The 6,000-nt window shown below is 46.2% G+C and overlaps 1 protein-coding gene across 3 annotated transcripts in view; it reads right to left on the bottom strand.

Annotated features, from left to right (window-relative positions):
• The window catches only part of LOC106829430 (phospholipid scramblase 1-like), a 31,578-nt gene extending 26,385 nt beyond the window's left edge, over positions 1–5,193 (bottom strand). The window contains exon 1 of one of the 3 annotated variants that reach the window (XM_014838531.3): positions 5,018–5,193. The gene's annotated coding sequence lies outside the window, so the exon portion shown is untranslated. The remainder of the gene's footprint in view (positions 1–5,017) is intronic. The other 2 variants (XM_070493553.1, XM_070493552.1) reach the window with 2 other exon arrangements.
• Positions 5,194–6,000: the final 807 nt, after the last annotated feature.

The following is a 6,000-nucleotide window of genomic DNA, read 5'->3' on the forward strand; positions in this document are numbered from 1 at the left end:
AGGCTCGTCAGTGATGACACTTCGACCGTACTTCCCCAGTCCTGGCCAAATGAGCACCAACCACGCATACGAGAGTATTTCTCTTCCACGGCGTCAGAGAGCATTCCCTCCTTGCCCAGAAATCCAAGGAAGCAGAACTAGACAGACTCTGAAACAGCGCTCATTTGTTCATCTTTGCTCTTTTCCTCCCTATTTGGTTACGATATTTTGAGTCAAACTATAGGTTTGTGAAGATGAGTATCTGTTGGCAAAGCCACTGCAGAACAAAGTCTGGGTCCTCACTTTCCTGCAGGTTTTAGAATTCTAGCAATTACATGGCATCTCAAGCATGAAAAATGCTATGTCACAAGCTCTGGTGCAGAATGTTAAGTGACAGGTGTACCTGCAGGTGTGCCAAGTGGAATGAAGCATGTGTGGAATAATGATACCCACCATGTTCATCCCCGTACTCTCTTGCTTGCTGTCTTAAGGATCTTTTGATTTCCTCAAACTCAATGGGTTATTACAAGACATAACGTCACTCAGTTTTGGAAATGACTGGGCTGAGTCCTGGGTAAGTTAATTAGTGAATTAATTAACATAATGACTATTTTTTTTTTGGTGAGGAAGATTGTTGCTGAGCTAAGATCTGTGCCAATCTTTCTCTGTTTTGTATGTGGGATGCCACCACAGCATGGCTTGATGAGCAGTGTGTTGGTTTGATGCGGGGACAGCGAGCCGAAGAGTCGAGAGAAAGATTTCTTGGACTCTCAAGGTCTGGCAGTAGTGCTCTTTTATTTAGAGAATAGTATGGAATAGCATGGGGACAGGACCCATGGGCAGTCAGAGCTGCTGCTGCTGCCATGTGTTGAGGGTTAGGGCTAAATTTATAAGGCATGGGTATGTGACTTATTTTTACTGGAAAAAGAAAAGATGATGTAAAAAGTCATTAAATGGTTTCAGTGCAGATGGGGTCTGGTTATTGTGTGGTGATATAACTTTAGATATGAATCTGGTCATATAGATCTGCACGTAGGTGAGGAGGCCCTGGGCTTCTCTCCCTGGGGCAGCCCTAATTCACAGCATAAAAATCCATCGAGTCATATAGATCGGCATGTAGGCCAGGTCACCTTGGGCTTCTCTACCTGGGGCAGCCTTAATCCACATCAGGTTCACTTAGGATCCAAACCCATGAACCCCCAAGCGGAGCACATGAATTTAACCACTACACCACCTGGCCTGCCCTGACATGATACCTTTTTTTTTTAAGATTTTATTTTTTTCCTTTTTCTCCCCAAAGCCCCCCAGTACATAGTTGTATATTCTTCGTTGTGGGTCCTTCTAGTTGTGGCATGTGGGACGCTGCCTCAGCGTGGCTTGATGAGCAGTGCCATGTCCGCGCCCAGGATTCGAACCAACGAAACACTGGGCCGCCTGCAGCAGAGCGGGCGAACTCAACCACTCGGCCACGGGGCCAGCCCCCTGACATGATAACTTTTAAATAATGCCTTCCACAACTCTTAGTAGGAAACAAATCCAAGAAGACTTCCAAGAAAGAGAAAATCATATTTATCCTGTACTAAAAGAAAAAAAATCTCTAATAAAATCATATTATATATTGCACTGTTGGAATCTTCATTACTTCAGGACAAACACAGATCTTCAAATTATAATCTGATTAACTCTGTTAGGTGAGAGCTTCTGAAGAGACTGAAGCATCATATGCTATATACATATACGTATAGCTCTGTTAAAATTACTCTCTCAGGCACCATAAGTCCCCTGCTGCTCCGGGCTATTTGGTAATTATACACCTCCACCACCACAAAGAAAGGCAAGGGGTGCAGGTCATCCAGTTATGGCTCCACAATCAGATGACAGTGACACCCTCTCACCCATCTCTTGGGGGCCTGGAATTTCTCTCTTCTTGCTTCCAAAGAGTATTAATATAAAATCTGGAACCCACGGGGGAAGCATCCCTAATTTTGGAAGATCCTAAAACTACTATGCCTATAAACTAGGCATAAAGTCGATTTGGATTATTTACCCAAATTTACTTCTTAATCGCCTAAGAACAAAGCAGTTAACATTTTTCTCAGAGTCCTAAGATGGGGATATATGTTCTGAATTATTTTAGCACAAATGTTACTGCTCTAAAGACAATCCCAGAATTCTACGTCCCTACCTTCCCATGAGTAAGTGAGAATGAGACACTAGACCGGGGAGGAGGAACTGGGCACAGGATGTGGAGAAGCCAACGCTTGCTGAGCTAAGACACAAATTAGAAAATTTCCATGTTGTTCAGCTCATGAATGTAGGTCAATTTTGTGCATTTAAAAACATTGAGTTGACATCTAAGGACAAAAACATTTCATCTGATGAACTGTGGTTGTGGTAAAAGACAAGTAGACCACAAACAGATAAGTTTACACAAATAGGTGGGCCAAGATGGTGAGCATTCGAGTACACCAGTCCACCGGACAGGAAGGCTGTGGGCGGAGGTGGGGTGGCTGCGGCCAACGCATAAATGCAAACCGGGTAACGGGAGTCTTCCTGTAAAATCCACGCCTGTATTTCAGGTTCATGGAAAGAAAACAAATACGCTCAGAACCATTTGGATAGCATTTTATGGTAAACCTTGGAGAAAAAAGTAGACATTACATCAACTGGGACGAATTGAGAGAGGGGTGGGTGGTCAAGTGGTCTACAAATCTAACAAGTAACCCAGGGACAAAGGAAACACAAACGAATCTTGACGTCCCTTATCATAGGCTGGTTGCTTTATACTCCTGAAAAGCCTCTGCTGACAACTCAGAGCCCCCTGACATGGATCCGTTGTTTCCTTTCCTCCTTATAAGTGAGGAAACAAGGCCCAGAGAATAAATGACCACTGAATGCTCAGAACAGCTGAACTACAAGGATTCAGGACTCAGGTCCTTTGCACTCATGTCCTTGATCCATTGAGGAAAAGAAAGACATTTTCCCAAATTGTCAAGTTTCTTTGAAACTTGTTAAAAAACTATCTTTATGATATCTTACGTAACATAGAAAGCATGGAATTTTAAATTTACTTGTGGCCATTTTGTTTTTACTAGGCCAGGCGAAAATTTTTTCTAAGTGCTTATTAAATTCAAAATTTGGAAAATGAAAAGCACAATTGTTAGTACTGAGTAACTACTGTGCTTCAGCTTTTTAAATTTAGCATTACTCAAGAAAGTGCAATACACACATATATAAATGTATGTGTACATATATAAATATGTATGTACATATTCACTCAGTATAAAGCTTGTGCCTTTTTTCAAAGAAGGATTGAAGGCCTAGAGTATGTGAGGTACTGTAACAATCACTAGAACAGAAATGACAATTAACAATACATGATTACAATACTCTAAGTATGATGAATAATCATAATGATGCTTTAAGAAGGAGTTATGGGGCACTAATTTAGATGGGGGGGCTTGTCAAGAAAGAGATCTGAGAGCAGAAAGAAGTCTAAATTCAACCAACCAGGCCATGGAGGCGTGTGTGGTGTGTGTGGGGGTGTGGCGTGGTGGGGAGGCATTCTAGCCAGAGGAGCAGAGGGGACTACACAGGTAGAAGTCCTGTGGCCAGAGGGAGCCTGACTCATTCAAGGGAACGGAGGTCTGTGTGTTAAAGAGCAAAAGAGGAAGAAATCATCAGACATGAGGTGGAGAGGTGTACAGGGGACAGTTCTTGCACCATCAATGTCTCTCCACCTGCTCTCCAGCTCTCGGAGGCCAGATCATTGCCTGTCTTGTCCAGGACAAGAGACTTAATCAGTGCTCGTTGATTCAACAATGTGTGTACAGTTTATTTCTGTCCTTTCAGTTGGAAAGAACAGCTCCCTCAGATGCAAAGGCTGCTCAGTCCACAAGCAGCCACTTCACATGGCACTCCTCTACCCAGCTGTGCAAATCCACTCACTTCCCTTTTCACTTACTTTTTATTTCATTTCCTTCCACAAGGGTGTAAGGCAGCATTAAGAGAAAGTTCTGCTGTTAAGTAAGTTCAAGGAAGAAAAACTGGTACCTGAAATCACTTGACACTTCCTATGATGCAAGCGACACTTGTACTAACCATGTACCTCCTATTGCTAAACCTAGAACTGGGAAGTGGCCAGGCCACGCCTTCCAGTAATAACTCTGTAAATCAGATCACAGGAAACCAGATAGTGAGCTTGGGAAACTAGGAACTTTGTCACAAAGCAGGAAAAGTTAACTGAGTATTTTCTGCAGTGCCAGTCATGGCTCTAAACACATCACACTAATGCATGTCTTCCTGTAACTCACATGTCAACCTAACATATCTGACTGTAATTCTTGTAACTCATTCTAGTCGTTCCACAACTTCAGAGACAGGCATGGAAGGGGTGTAGAGGAAGAAACCGGCGGGGAGCCCACAGATAGTAAGGAGCAGAGGGAGGAATCAACTCCGGCAGGTGGGCTCCCAAGCTGACACTCTTAGCTTCTCTGCTAGAAACCTACTGTATCTTCCCAATTCTGGTGTTCCACGGTGCCTAGCACAGTTTTGGGCTGCAGCCATACTCCTAGTTAATACTTACTGTTAGATGTTACAGCTAGCAGGCTCTAGTAAGCATCTCTTCTAATCCCCCCAACCTGCTGGCAGATACCCCAGCCCAGGTTCTTGCCATGATGCAGCGCTGCTCTCTGCTGCGATAAGAGATGTACTAAGCAAAGTCGAGCCTGCAAGGCGGTTTCAGGCAGGACACACCTTGTCGCTGGGAAGGTCCCAGGACTGGACAGGGGTACCGCCGGCCCAGCTGGGACCCTAAGAGGAGCCCCGGCTCCACTTCCGGGGTCGCTCCCCGAGGCCAGCCCCATCCTCTACCCCGGGCGGCCTTGGGGGGGGGGGAGGGGGGCGGGGGCCGGAGGGTCGTTCCACGAGCTTCCCCGGAATTGCCCCCACAGGAAACTCGGAGCGACCTCGGGCGAGCCCCCGGCTCCGGGTTTCGTTTCCGGATGGGGCGCGCACGAGCGGGCTCGCCTGCGCCTACCTGGTGCCCGCGCTCCGGCCGCGCCGCCCGCTGCTCCCCGCGGAGAGCCGCTCCGTCCTGGGTCGAGCGCAGCGACGCACTGGACGGCCGCAGCACCTGGCCCTGGGGAAATTACTAGCCGGGAAGGTGGGGTGGGGTTACCGGCCCGATAAGCCGGAGAACTTCCTCTTCCTCTCAGGGGGGCGTGGGCTGCTCGGAAGGGACAGGGGTCAAGCTCGTTTTTCCTTATGGTCCCTTTTCTCTTTCGCTTTCTTGCTGTCTCTGTCTCTGTCTCTCCACCAAACGATGTTAACCCCCTTTAAGAGTCAAACCGACCAGCTGTGTTTAGAGTGTTTAATTTTTCCAGGCCCTCGACTGGAACTTAAGGATTCAGTGATTTTTTTTTTTTTTCATTTAGTGTTTTTATTTACGAGAGGAACACAAGATCCTCCAAACAATAAAGGATAGTATGGAGGAAAGCGAATCTGACCTTCTGCACCCCCTACATTTCTCCCCTTTACTTAACAGACATTTGGATGTTTACTAAGAGAGGTGAGGTGCCGGGAGAGAAGAGCATTGGAAGGGAACGGAATAGAGAAGGAAACAGAAAATAAGACGGAAAAAGGAAGGAGGAAACCAAGCCACTTTGGTTTAAATCCCGTCTCATCTCTGTGACTTTGTGCCAATTGCAATATCTGTGCCTGTTTTTTAATCTGTTAATGAGGGTAGTTAGTATCTACAAATAGGGTTTTTGTTTTTTTTTTAAGGAAGATTAGCCCTGAGCTAACTGCTGCCAATCCTCCTCTTTTTGCTGAGGAAGGCTGGCCCTGAGCTAACATCCTGCCTATCTTCCTCTACTTTATATGTGGGATGCCTGCCACAGCATGGCGTGCCAAGCGGTGCCATGTCCACACCCGGGATCCAAACCTGTGACCCGGGCCGCAGAAGCAGAATGTGCACGGTTAACCTCTGTGCCACCCGGCTGGCCCCTAAGCATAGGATTT

Source organism: Equus asinus, chromosome 21 (assembly GCF_041296235.1).
Source record: "Equus asinus isolate D_3611 breed Donkey chromosome 21, EquAss-T2T_v2, whole genome shotgun sequence".
Taxonomy (NCBI): Eukaryota; Metazoa; Chordata; class Mammalia; order Perissodactyla; family Equidae; genus Equus; species Equus asinus.